Source organism: Rattus norvegicus, chromosome 5 (assembly GCF_036323735.1).
Source record: "Rattus norvegicus strain BN/NHsdMcwi chromosome 5, GRCr8, whole genome shotgun sequence".
Lineage (NCBI taxonomy): Eukaryota > Metazoa > Chordata > Mammalia > Rodentia > Muridae > Rattus > Rattus norvegicus.
In genome coordinates, this window is record NC_086023.1 from 100,989,967 (window position 1) to 101,004,232 (window position 14,266).

Consider the following 14,266-nt stretch of genomic DNA (forward strand, 5'->3'; position numbering starts at 1 on the left):
TCTACCTAATTCTTTTTCCTCTCTGTCAGTCTATAAAATATCTTTTAAAGTTAAAAAAAGGTCAGAAAGAAGTATGTGATACCTTATTTTAATATAGGCAGCCATGGACTTTCTGGTTTGTTGTCTCATCATTCTAAAGAAATCGATACCCTTTGTCATGGTAGGAAAAGGTAATAAGTTAATTGCCTTCCTCTTATTATTTAATGACTGACACATGAGTACTTGGTATGAACAAGACTCTAAAATCATCACACAAAAGAAAGCAGGAGCCCAGTTTCTGCCCCGAGTTACCCCACACTGGGAAGAAGAAGAGTGGATGCTGGTGGTGTTACTGCTCACAGATCAGTTGGATGTGATGCATGACCTGTCTCCCTCGCTAGCTACCTGTTTCATAAAGAAACATTGTCTTTCCAACCAAACAATGCTAGTTGAGGGAAAGCACAGGGCAGCAAATACTAGGCTTTCTTTATCACAGAGTATTAGGGACAGGTGATGTTCATGGTTAGTTGTTCACCTAATACCATGCAGTTCTCTCTGTCTTGCACAGAGTTAGAGATCTTAGTCGGTCTGCACCCACAGTTACCAAGAATGTGTGTGCTGCAGATGTGAACAGGTACAGACTGTGAAAGAACCAGTTGTACAGACAGGTCATGCAATTGATAGTGACTAGCATTTGCAGTAACCAAGGATCAGAAGATCAAACGCCAGCCATGTACTTGCAGAGACTCACATGCAATGAAGTTAGCATTTGAGCCATTCTGGGATAAATCATAGGCTCAGCAGGCCCTAGGTGACGCTACTCTTTCAACAACTCTAGTAGTAGTCCTTACAAGACACTCATTGTTAGGCAACCAGTTAGGAAGAAGTGGAATTGCTTGTCTTTAGAATTAAGATGATTAAAGAGTTTGAACTGAGTAATTCATTTTCTTCCCTGTCCCCAGCTTTACCGATGGACAACTTAGTTTACACACAGCCTGCATAATCTAGGTTGTTTTTCAGAGAACATTGTATAACTTTATGAACTTTGATATTAATGTTTTCAGCCAATATGTTGTTTGAAAAGGATTTCCTGATGGTGTTCAATTAGGAGTTTCTTCTTTAAGGCATAGACTTTGTTGTTTTTTGAGTAGAATATTATATAATGTTGATAACGTCGATGGTGGTGGGAACAGTGTGTTTAGGGACAGAAGCACTTCTATTCTTTCAGTTTGTCAGTGCTCTTAAGTATTCTGGCTGACTGTGCTCTCCGTGGGGCCATTGCTGAGTTGCATGCAGATGCTCGTTGCTGTGGCCAGCTGGCTTTAGAATGCCTTGCATGGCTGCCCTGGATGGAGGGGAAATGCTTTCATCTTAGGTCCTCTCTTCTTATCATTTCTGCTCTTGTGTTTGTTCTAGGAAGGTATGTTGCACCCGATGAGAGGCTACCACTGAGACACAGATGTTCTCAACACTTTGGGTGGAACAAGAAGACCTGGAGGCAGTAGAACAGTAGAAAACATAGTTGTTTTCTTGTGTCAAGAACTGTTTCAGCTACTTCTTTTTTTGTACCCCACGCCTATCCCATTCTCTGTGGCAAGTGTGCAGGGTAAACAGTATACTGACCAAGAACAATTTTGAGAGCATCTACCCTTAACATTATTCTAAACTCTCTTAGGCAGACACTAAACCAATCAATGAGGCTGAGAATGGAGGAAGACACCATCAATACCACTCCAGGATATTCAACAATTTTTCCTACTTTTCAATACACAACCAAAATAATACCTTCCCGAAAAGAAAAGCTAAGGACACAAGTTTCTGACCTGAACCAAACTCCTCAATAATCAAAAGCTCTTTAGGAAAAAAAAATCTTGTAATTACTATAAATTACCATGTTCTCAGTTCAATCTAACCAGAATATTAAAAAAAAATTAAATGCTATTGTGGTCAACCTGTACTTGATATTTTGGTAAGAGATGAAAATTACATCTCGGTTAAGTTTAGAAGACGACTCTTGAAGGATTTCTGTATATTAAGGAAGTCATATTCAATGAGATGTTATTGATGAAATGTCTCAGGGTAATGCAGATTTCTCAGAAACACTTGTGGTTCTCTCTGAAGGCTTAGTTGGAGGAATTTGGAGTCAAAGGGCCTGTTGGGGAGTCCTCTTGACTCTTCCTGCATCATTTTAAGTAGAAAAGCATTCATTTACAAAACCATGTATATTAAGCAGTGTTCTGGTCAGAGCTACTTGAGGAAACACTGCGCATTTGTTTTCTTGTAAAGTCTGGAAATGGTTGTGATGGAGAATGGTTCACAAAATGCCATCCAAGCTACATGTGCCCTTGAAATTAGGGAACTTGATCTTAAGTTACTCCTTGGAATTCATTTGATTTTTTTGTAATTGTATTTGCGAGAAGAGAAAATTACTTTTAGTTGTGATGAAATGTGTTTTGGCACGCGTTTTTACTTGTAAGTAATTTTAAAAGGTTATATTTTTCCCTGAGTACACATTTCCACATACCTATTATTACTATGCTTCTTTATGCATTAGTATCCTGGGAAGCATTGGTTCCTTAATGTAGAACCAGGGATTACGATGTTATCATCTTTGAGACTGTTTTAAAGCAACTATTGAGAGGATGCTGCGATTACAACACATTAAAGTACTTCTACTACTGTGAAAAATAATCTTATAACAATTGCTTCAGCTTTCGCCAGAGTAAATACAGCAAAACTTCTGATGAATCGTATAAAGTGATAAATATGTAAAAAAATGTAGCAAGATACTATCTGTAGCATTTCCAAACGGTTTTTGAGTAATAGATGTTTTTACAAAAGTATAAGGATATTTTAAGAATTAACTCTGTAAAATTCTTCCATAGCTACACTGATAGCTACAGTAGACGGTTCCATTTCCTCCCAGGGAAGGACCACCTAGTACAATGACCCTCCACCTCCACCCCATCAGCCACTGAACAAGGGAGAAGACTGGGGAGGGTCTTATTAAAAACATTTAAAAGGGCCTTCCAATTCCAGTTCCCCAGTGTATCCCCACCTTTTTAACAGACCACCTGCTTTGGCCTCTCCTTCCTCTCTAAGCAGTTCTTCCTTCACATCCCATTGTCTCAGCAGGCAACAGAGGGAGTGAAGGCACTCTCTCCCTGGAAACCTGCTGGCCACATCTGTCCTGGGAAGCTGATGGGCAATCTTCAGTCTTCTGCTTGTTCTTCATTTCTATTTCCCCTGTTTTTGTCCCCAACCCAGGAACAGACTTCCAGCAGCAGCAGCCTGTTTTCCCTCCTTTCCTCCATTCTGGGGACTCCACAGAGCTTCAGGGCAGACTCAGCTTTCCTCCGTTGAGTAGACCCTCTTTGCCACCAACGCCCTCTTCCTCTTCCCCACAGCACCCTTCTAGCCCCTCCCTATTCCTTCATGTCAGCTCCACATATCTAGACAGAATTTTTACCTGGCGGGGACTCAGAAGCACTCTACTAGCCAACCCGCAGCTACCACACTCCTTTAAGATCCAAAGAGAACAACAGAAAGCAAGGAATGAAAACTCTACCCAAGAAAGACAGGGCCAGATATCACTATCTATCATTATAATCATCCCAAATCCAACAGAATAAAAACACAATCAGTAACAGTCAGGAAGCTATGTTTCCACGGGTGTTACAGCAATGCTACTATAGAGAAATGGCCTGAGAAACACAGTACAGCTAAAACACAAGATGAGAGCTTCAAACCAGCTATAGTGAATATGTTCAAGGACCTTAGAGAAGCTGTGAACATACGAAAACACAAACAAACAATGGAATAAAATGAAGCAAACAGTTCAGGACATGGTGATTACTAAAGAAAACCTAAATCAAGATAAAACTGGAAATGAAAAACTTACGAGGTCAAATAAAAAGGTGAGCCTCTCTAACAGAGTGAAAGACATAGAAGAAAGACTCAGACACTGAACACAGGGTAGAAGAAATGGATACCAAAAGCAATGCTAAAGTAAAGAAAGAAAGGAAGAGAGGGGTGGGAGGGAAGGGAAGGGAAGGGAAGGGAAGGGAAGGGAAGGGAAGGGAAGGGAAGGGAAGGGAAGGGAAGGGAAGGGAAGGGAAGGAGAAAGGAAAGGAGAAAAGAGGGAAGAAAATAAAAGAAAATCCAGGCACAAAACATCTAGAAAATCTGAGACACCGGAAAACACACACACACACACACACACACACACACACACACACACACACACACACACAATTTCTTCTGTTCCCTCTGGTGTCCAATCGTGGAGATGGCTGCACGGCTGCATTCAACTGAGAACTAGCTATGGTAAGACAGCCCACCTGTGGCTCTCCCTTACCTCTAACAGTCAGAGTTAGTTGCTGCTGCCTTGAGGACCTTGGTTTCCTCGGATGGGGCTATGCCATATGTGAGGTCTTTCATTCACAGTATGCATTAGAATAGAATGTTGTTTTTAAAGAAACAAAACATTTAAAAAATGAAAAGCAGTGACAGGAATTTTAAATCCTTTTTGAAAAGTCAGATTGAAATCTGCCAGGGGATAAAGCACAAAACAAAAAAAGCAGGCAATAATCAAGAAAAAGACAAGAAATGCAAGAATTAATCTGAGAAATCCAAGCTTTCAGAGGTTCAAATACAGAGGATAATAAAGAAAACACGCAGAGGAAAAAATGCTATGTAATGAATTCAAGAAGATTCCCAGTGACTTTTCTGACTTTAGAGTCTGGTGATGAAATGGGTCGAAGAAGATGGAAACTGAGGAAGGCCGTGAAACCTCAGTGTGCTGGGAGAAGAGAACAAGAGGTTCAAGATACTACATGCAAAAGATGACTTCATCACAGAGCCATTGAGAACTGCAATGGGTTCAGCAGTGACAATTTCATGAGTTAGGAAACAAAGCTGGCTTTTCCTCAGGTCCTAAGAACGTGGCTTGAAAATTCAAGAAAAATAAATTGGATAAAAAGGAATAGAGAAAGAATTTGTGTAATTTGAGATAGGAAATGTATTAGTTAGGGGTTTTATTACTATGATTAAACACCATGAAAAAGCAAGTTGGAGAGAAACGGCTTCATTTGACTTACATATCACAGCCCAAAGAGTGTAGCCAAGGCAATAGCTCAAAACACGGCAGGAACCTGTAGGCAGGAGCTGAGGCCGTGGCCATGGAAGAGTGCTGCTTACTGGATCGTTCCCCATGGCTTGCTTTGCCTATTTTCTTTTCTTTTTTTTTTTTTTTTTTTTTTTGGCTTATAATTTTTTATTAACTTGAGTATTTCTTATATACATTTCGAGTGTTATTCCCTTTCCCGGTTTCCGGGCAAACATCCCCCTCCCCCCTCCCCTTCCTTATGGGTGTTCCCCTCCCAACCCTCCCACCATTGCCGCCCTCCCCCCATAGACTAGTTCACTGGGGGTTCAGTCTTAGCAGGACCCAGGGCTTCCCCTTCCACTGGTGCTCTTACTAGTATATTCATTGCTACCTATGGGGTCAGAGTCCAGGGTCAGTCCATGTATAGTCTTTAGGTAGTGGCTTAGTCCCTGGAGGCTCTGGTTGCTTGGCATTGTTGTACTTTTGGGGTCTCGAGCCCCTTCAAGCTCTTCCAGTTCTTTCTCTGATTCCTTCAATAGGGGACCTATTCTCAGTTCAGTGGTTTGCTGCTGGCATTCGCCTCTGTATTTGCTGTATTCTGGCTGTGTCTCTCAGGAGCGATCTACATCCGGCTCCTGTCGGTCTGCACTTCTTTGCTTCATCCATCTAGTCCAATTGGGTGGCTGTATATGTATGGGCCAAATGTGGGACAGGCTCTGAATGGGTGTTCTTTCAGTCTCTGTTTTAATCTTTGCCTCTCCCTTCCCTGCCAAGGGTATTCTTTTTCCTCATTTAAAGAAGGAGTGAAGCATTCACATTTTGATCATCCGTCTTGAGTTTCGTTTGTTCTAGGGATCTAGGGTAATTCAAGCATTTGGGCTAATAGCCACTTATCAATGAGTGCATACCATGTATGTCTTTCTGTGATTGGGTTAGTTCACTCAGGATGATATTTTCCAGTTCCAACCATTTGCCTACGAATTTCATAAACTCGTTGTTTTTGATAGCTGAGTAATATTCCATTGTGTAGATGTACCACATTTTCTGTATCCATTCCTCTGTTGAAGGGCATCTGGGTTCTTTCCAGCTTCTGGCTATTATAAATAAGGCTGCAATGAACATAGTGGAGCACGTGTCTCTTTTATATGTTGAGGCATCTTTTGGGTATATGCCCAAGAGAGGTATAGCTGGATCCTCAGGCAGTTCAATGTCCAATTTTCTGAGGAACCTCCAGACTGATTTCCAGAATGGTTTTACCAGTCTGCAATCCCACCAACAATGGAGGAGTGTTCCTCTTTCTCCACATCCTCGCCAGCATCTGCTGTCACCTGAGTTTTTGATCTTAGCCAATCGCACTGGTGTGAGGTGAAATCTCAGGGTTGTTTTGATTTGCATTTCCCTTATGACTAAAGATGTTGAACATTTCTTTAGGTGTTTCTCAGCCATTCGGCATTCCTCAGCTGTGAATTCTTTGTTTAGCTCTGAACCCCATTTTTTAATAGGGTTATTTGTTTCCCTGCGGTCTAACTTCTTGAGTTCTTTGTATATTTTGGATATAAGGCCTCTATCTGTTGTAGGGTTGGTAAAGATCTTTTCCCAATCTGTTGGTTGCCGTTTTGTCCTAACCACAGTGTCCTTTGCCTTACAGAAGCTTTGCAGTTTTATGAGATCCCATTTGTCAATTCTTGATCTTAGAGCATAAGCCATTGGTGTTTTGTTCAGGAAATTTTTTCCAGTGCCCATGTGTTCCAGATGCTTCCCTAGTTTTTCTTCTATTAGTTTGAGTGTGTCTGGTTTGATGCGGAGGTCCTTGATCCACTTGGACTTAAGCTTTGTACAGGGTGATAAGCATGGATCGATCTGCATTCTTCTACATGTTGCCCTCCAGTTGAACCAGCACCATTTGCTGAAAATGCTATCTTTTTTCCAATGGATGGTTTTGGCTCCTTTGTCAAAAATCAAGTGACCATAGGTGTGTGGGTTCATTTCTGGGTCTTCAATTCTATTCCATTGGTCTATCTGTCTGTCTCTGTACCAATACCATGCAGTTTTTATCACTATTGCTCTGTAATACTGCTTGAGTTCAGGGATAGTGATTCCCCCTGAAGTCCTTTTATTGTTGAGGATAGTTTTAGCTATCCTGGGTTTTTTGTTATTCCAGATGAATTTGCAAATTGTTCTGTCTAACTCTTTGAAGAATTGGATTGGTATTTTGATGGGGATTGCATTGAATCTGTAGATCGCTTTTGGTAAAATGGCCATTTTTACTATATTAATCCTGCCAATCCATGAGCATGGGAGATCTTTCCATCTTCTGAGGTCTTCTTCAATTTCTTTCTTCAGTGTCTTGAAGTTCTTATTGTACAGATCTTTTACTTGCTTGGTTAAAGTCACACCGAGGTACTTTATATTATTTGGGTCTATTATGAAGGGTGTCGTTTCCCTAATTTCTTTCTCGGCTTGTTTCTCTTTTGTATAGAGGAAGGCAACTGATTTATTTGAGTTAATTTTATACCCAGCCACTTTGCTGAAGTTGTTTATCAGCTTTAGTAGTTCTCTGGTGGAACTTTTGGGATCACTTAAATATACTATCATATCATCCGCAAATAGTGATATTTTGACCTCTTCTTTTCCGATCTGTATCCCTTTGATCTCCTTTTGTTGTCTGATTGCTCTGGCTAGAACTTCAAGAACTATATTGAATAAGTAGGGAGAGAGTGGGCAGCCTTGTCTAGTCCCTGATTTTAGTGGGATTGCTTCAAGTTTCTCTCCATTTAGTTTAATGTTAGCAACTGGTTTGCTGTATATGGCTTTTACTATGTTTAGGTATGGGCCTTGAATTCCTATTCTTTCCAAGACTTTTATCATGAAGGGGTGTTGAATTTTGTCAAATGCTTTCTCAGCATCTAATGAAATGATCATGTGGTTCTGTTCTTTCAGTTTGTTTATATAATGGATCACGTTGATGGTTTTCCGTATATTAAACCATCCCTGCATGCCTGGGATGAAGCCTACTTGATCATGGTGGATGATTGTTTTGATGTGCTCTTGAATTCGGTTTGCCAGAATTTTATTGAGTATTTTTGCGTCGATATTCATAAGGGAAATTGGTCTGAAGTTCTCTTTCTTTGTTGTGTCTTTGTGTGGTTTAGGTATAAGAGTAATTGTAGCTTCGTAGAAGGAATTTGGTAGGGCTCCATCTGTTTCAATTTTGTGGAATAGTTTGGATAATATTGGTATGAGGTCTTCTATGAAGGTTTGATAGAATTCTGCACTAAACCCATCTGGACCTGGGCTCTTTTTGGTTGGGAGACCTTTAATGACTGCTTCTATTTCCTTAGGAGTTATGGGGTTGTTTAACTGGTTTATCTGTTCCTGATTTAACTTTGATACCTGGTATCTGTCTAGGAAATTGTCCATTTCCTGAAGATTTTCAAATTTTGTTGAATATAGGTTTTTATAGTAAGATCTGATGATTTTTTGAATTTCCTCTGAATCTGTAGTTATGTCTCCCTTTTCATTTCTGATTTTGTTAATTTGGACGCACTCTCTGTGTCCTCTCGTTAGTCTGGCTAAGGGTTTATCTATCTTGTTGATTTTCTCAAAGAACCAACTTTTGGTCCTGTTGATTCTTTCTATGGCCCTTTTTGTTTCTACTTGGTTGATTTCAGCTCTGAGTTTGATTATTTCCTGCCTTCTACTCCTCCTGGGTGTATTTGTTTCTTTTTGTTCTAGAGCTTTTAGGTGTGCTGTCATGCTGCTGACATATGCTCTTTCCTGTTTCTTTCTGCAGGCACTCAGCGCTATGAGTTTTCCTCTTAGCACAGCTTTCATTGTGTCCCATAAGTTTGAGTATGTTGTATCCTCATTTTCATTAAATTCTAAAAAGTTTTTAATTTCTTTCTTTATTTCTTCCTTGACCAGGTTATCATTGAGTAGAGCATTGTTCAATTTCCACGTATATGTGGGCATTCTTCCCTTATTGTTATTGAAGACCAGTTTTAGGCCGTGGTGGTCTGATAGCACGCATGGGATTATTTCTATCTTTTTGTACCTGTTGAGGCCCGTTTTTTGACCAATTATATGGTCAATTTTGGAGAAAGTACCATGAGGAGCTGAGAAGAAGGTATATCCTTTTGCTTTAGGATAGAATGTTCTATAAATATCCGTTAAGTCCATTTGGCTCATGACTTCTCTTAGTCTGTCGACATCACTGTTTAATTTCTGTTTCCATGATCTGTCCATTGATGAGAGTGGGGTGTTAAAATCTCCCACTATTATTGTGTGAGGTGCAATGTGTGTTTTGAGCTTTAGTAAGGTTTCTTTTACGTATGTAGGTGCCCTTGTATTTGGGGCATAGATATTTAGGATTGAGAGTTCATCTTGGTGGATCTTTCCTTTGATGAATATGAAGTGTCCTTCCTTATCTTTTTTGATGACTTTTAGTTGGAAATTGATTTTATTTGATATTAGAATGGCTACTCCAGCTTGCTTCTTCTGACCATTTGCTTGGAAAGTTGTTTTCCAGCCTTTCACTCTGAGGTAGTGTCTGTCTTTGTCTCTGAGGTGTGTTTCCTGTAGGCAGCAGAATGCAGGGTCCTCGTTGCGTATCCAGTTTGTTAATCTATGTCTTTTTATTGGGGAGTTGAGGCCATTGATATTGAGAGATATTAAGGAATAGTGATTATTGCTTCCCGTTATAGTCATATTTGGATGTAAGGTTATGTTTGTGTGCTTTCATTCTCTTTGTTTTGTTGCCAAGACGATTAGTTTCTTGCTTCTTCTAGGGTATAGCTTGCCTCCTTATGTTGGGCTTTACCATTTATTATCCTTTGTAGTGCTGGATTTGTAGAAAGATATTGTGTAAATTTGGTTTTGTCATGGAATATCTTGGTTTCTCCATCAATGTTAATTGAGAGTTTTGCTGGATACAGTAACCTGGGCTGGCATTTGTGTTCTCTTAGGGTCTGTATGACATCAGTCCAGGATCTTCTGGCCTTCATAGTTTCTGGCGAGAAGTCTGGTGTGATTCTGATAGGTCTCCCTTTTATGTTACTTGACCTTTTTCCCTTACTGCTTTTAATATTCTTTCTTTATTTTGTGCGTTTGGTGTTTTGACAATTATGTGACGGGAGGTGTTTCTTTTCTGGTCCAATCTATTTGGAGTTCTGTAGGCTTCTTGTATGCCTATGGGTATCTCTTTTTTTAGGTTAGGGAAGTTTTCTTCTATGATTTTGTTGAAGATATTTACTGGTCCTTTGAGCTGGGAGTCTTCACTCTCTTCTATACCTATTATCCTTAGGTTTGATCTTCTCATTGAGTCCTGGATTTCCTGTATGTTTTGGACCAGTAGCTTTTTCCGCTTTACATTATCTTTGACAGTTGAGTCAATGATTTCTATGGAATCTTCTGCTCCTGAGATTCTCTCTTCCATCTCTTGTATTCTGTTGGTGAAGCTTGTATCTACAGCTCCTTGTCTCTTCTTTTGGTTTTCTATATCCCTTCTTTTGGTTTTCTATATCCGCCTATTTTCTTTCAGAACCCAGAGCCATCAGCTAAGGATTGTTCACACAGTGGATTGGTTTCTCCCTCAGGCCTATGGTCTGATGTTACGGAGGCATTTTCTCTGCTGAGGCTCCCTTCTCTAGCTTATTCAAGCTGACACAAACTAGCCAGCACAGGAAATAATGTTCACAGTTTTACTTCCCAAACTTATTTGAAAAATACTATGCACTATGGAAGATATTAGCAGTTTAGTACAGGGAAAGATACAAACTGGGGCCAGCTCAGTTTCAGCCTTGATGAGTGCTTTTTATTTGTGTGGGTTTGTGATTATGTAGATTACAAGTTAACCACATTTCCCTGTTTCCGGCACTGTATACGTGGCCAGCATAGCTCCTCTGGGAATTGTCCTTTCACTGGGGTTGCTTTCCTGATGCAGGGGCTTGAAGTGAAATGGGAGGCAGCACTGCTGACTTTACTTTGCTCAGTAGGTAGGATGGCTTTATGAAGACTATGGTCCAGAGGGGAGTCCTCATAATTTTAATTTTAGTTTAAATATGTATCTATCTGATTACAAAATTAATATTCACATGTAGAAAGAAATTGAAATTTTATAGCAGTCACACGAAACACCTATGATGTTTGCCACAAAAAGGAAACCACAATATACATGTAGCATATAGAGGCAATGACCACACACATGTAACATGCTTCTTCTTCTTCAAAGATCTTCTTATGGTCTGTGTGCATATTCTCAACATTTCAGAAGCACCCCTCTCTCTTTTTCTCCTCTCTTACTCCCTGCTCCCCATGGCCCCATTCAGTCTGGACCTTTCCAAATGCCTCTGTCTATTCTCTCCCTCATATCAACAAGAAACCCATCTTCTCAACCATATCTTAGAGTGGCTATGTCCTCGTTTTCAGTCGTTCTTCAGGGATCCTATGGGCATTAATGACACAATCCAACAGAAAGAACTTAAAGATGCATTCCTTCCCTCTTCTCATCCAACCTTATCATTCACTAATAAGGATCAGGCTACAGCTCCATCATAGAAGAGAACTTGCTGTGATGACATATTGGTGAAGCTAGATTGTCGGGGAAAGCCTTCATGAGTCATGGTGGTGTGGGATGGGAATCTTCGGCAGCAGTGGTTCTCAGCCTTCCTAATGCAGTGACCCTTTTCTACAGTTTCTCAAGTTGTGGGAACTCCCAACCATAAAATTATTCCATTGCTTCTTCAAAACTGTAAGTTTTCATTGTTATGAATAATAATGTAAATATATGTTATATAGGATGGCTTATTTGCCATTCCTGTGAAAAGGTTATTTGTCAACACCCAAAGGGATCGCGACCCACAGGTTGAGAAGCCCTGCACTTGCTGTGTCTCACTATCGCCCTCTACTGACAAAGTTTAAGATTGCTCCAGATAGAAAGGGAAAACACTAGAGTCTGCTTCCATTTTCACAGAGCAGGAAAAAAAAAAGTGAATTTAGATCTAAGAAAAGTAGACCTTGTGAAAACACTGAGAACAGGCTATGACATACATGGAGTGCTCAAGAACTATTATTAATTCAGTCACATGTGCACACAAGTGTGCAGAATGAGACCACTTCTTTTGTACATACATTTCGTACCCTGAAACTGAACATGATTTGTGACTCTTTTGATTAAACTTTCTTGGCATTCTTGGTTTGATGTTTCCATCTATATAGTTATCAATAGAAATAACAATAATGTGTAAATAACAATTCATTTAGTGGTTTAACTCTTGTGCAAATTAGAAATTGATAACATCATTGATCACAGGGAAATGCAAATTAATATCACAATGATATTACCTCAAGTCTGTGTACAATGATTCTTACCAAAGAGAAGACAGATACATGTTGGCAAGGATGGGGAGGAAATTGGAGAATCCTTGTGCACTGTTGGTGAGAATATAGATTGCTCTGTCATATTGAAGCGCAGTGTGACACTGCCCCAGAATTCGGAATAGAATTGTCACAGGCTCTAGAACCCCACTACTAGATATGACCACAGGAGTGGATGCCTGCACTGTCCTCGTCATTTCAGCATTGTTCACAATAGGTAAACCTGGAAGAACCCCTTCCTGAAACAGAAGTGTCTTCTCAGATAAGGCACGGTCAGCAGAGCTTGGTGAAATGACTTCACGTAAATTTAGTTTTGTGAAACAGTGAGTTTAAGTAGGAATACTTACCCAGGCTGTGGGGTAGGTTGGATAGAGGATCATGAACAAACTGTGGGTGGGTACACTACTGATGAAAGTATTTCTCCCTCAACAAATACACAGGCCACACACACAAGGTGTGTGCCTTGTGAACTGTTCCCTATTCACTATTAATTGCACATAAATCCTTAGGGATGGGCAGGTTCCCATGAGGTCCTCCTTTTGTGATGACAGAACATTAATGGGTCCAATCTTGAACAAGTCTTCCTTGAGTAATCACAACTTCTAGAAGTTCAGAAGGGCAAAGGCTATATTGTGGATGGAGGACAGCATTCTGGAACATCAGCATATTGAACCAGCCTAAGTGGACACAGAGAGATAGATGATAAAAATGATATATCTACACAATGAAAAATTTATCTTTAAAAAAGGAAGGAAATCCAGTTTCTGGCTATTCCAAATAAGGCTAATGTGAACATAGGTGAGCGAGTGTTCCTGTATTGTGGACGAGCGTCTTTTGGGTTTATGTCCAACAGTGGTACAGCTCGGTCTTGAGGGAGATCTAGTCCTATTTTTTTAGGAAAATGCCAGATGGATTTCTAAAGTGGTTGTACAAGTTCACATCCCTCACCAGCATTGGAGGACTGTTCCCACTGCTCCATATCCTCCTCACTAACATCATCTGAGTTTTTGATCTTAGCCATTCTGACAGGCATAAGATGCATCTCAGATTTGTTTTGATTTGCATTTCCCTGGCTGACGAAGGATGCTGAACACTTCCTTAAGTGTTTCTCAGTCATTAGAGACTCCTCTGTTGAGAAATCTCTGTTTAGATCTGCACCCGTACGTTAGTTGGGTCATTTGGTGTGCTGGAGTCTAGTTTCTTGAGTTCTTCTATGTTTTGGATGTCATCCGTATGTCAGATGTGGAATTGGTGAAAATATTTTCCCATTCTATAGGTTGCCATCGTGTCTTTTTGACAATGTCTTTTGCCTTATTGAAGCTTTTCAGTTTCATGAGATCCTATTTAGTAATTGCTGACCTTAGTGCCTGGGCTGTTGGTATTCTGTTCAGGAAGTTGTCTTCTGTGCCAATGTGTTCAAGGCTATTCCCTTGATATAGTGTATCTGGTTTCATGTTGGTTTCATGATCCACTTGGACTTGAGTTTTGTGCATATATTTCAAAATTGCTAAAAATGTTAACTGTTCATATAATGAAGATATACATAGTGAAGGAGTGAACATTAATTCGTCAATTTACAATGCACTCGTATTTCAAAACATGTTCTACTATAAAGATATTTTCTCAACTAAAAATAGAAAATAATTTCGAATGTTGATGAAATTTGGGAGAAAATAAGATGATGTCATTGGAAAGGTAAACAAATGAACTAGTTTCAAGCTATTTGGAGATATTTGCTATAATTTCACATGAGCAAATATTTGGATCCATTCCTTTTGTAGCTTCAGTTGTATTTCAAATTAATAT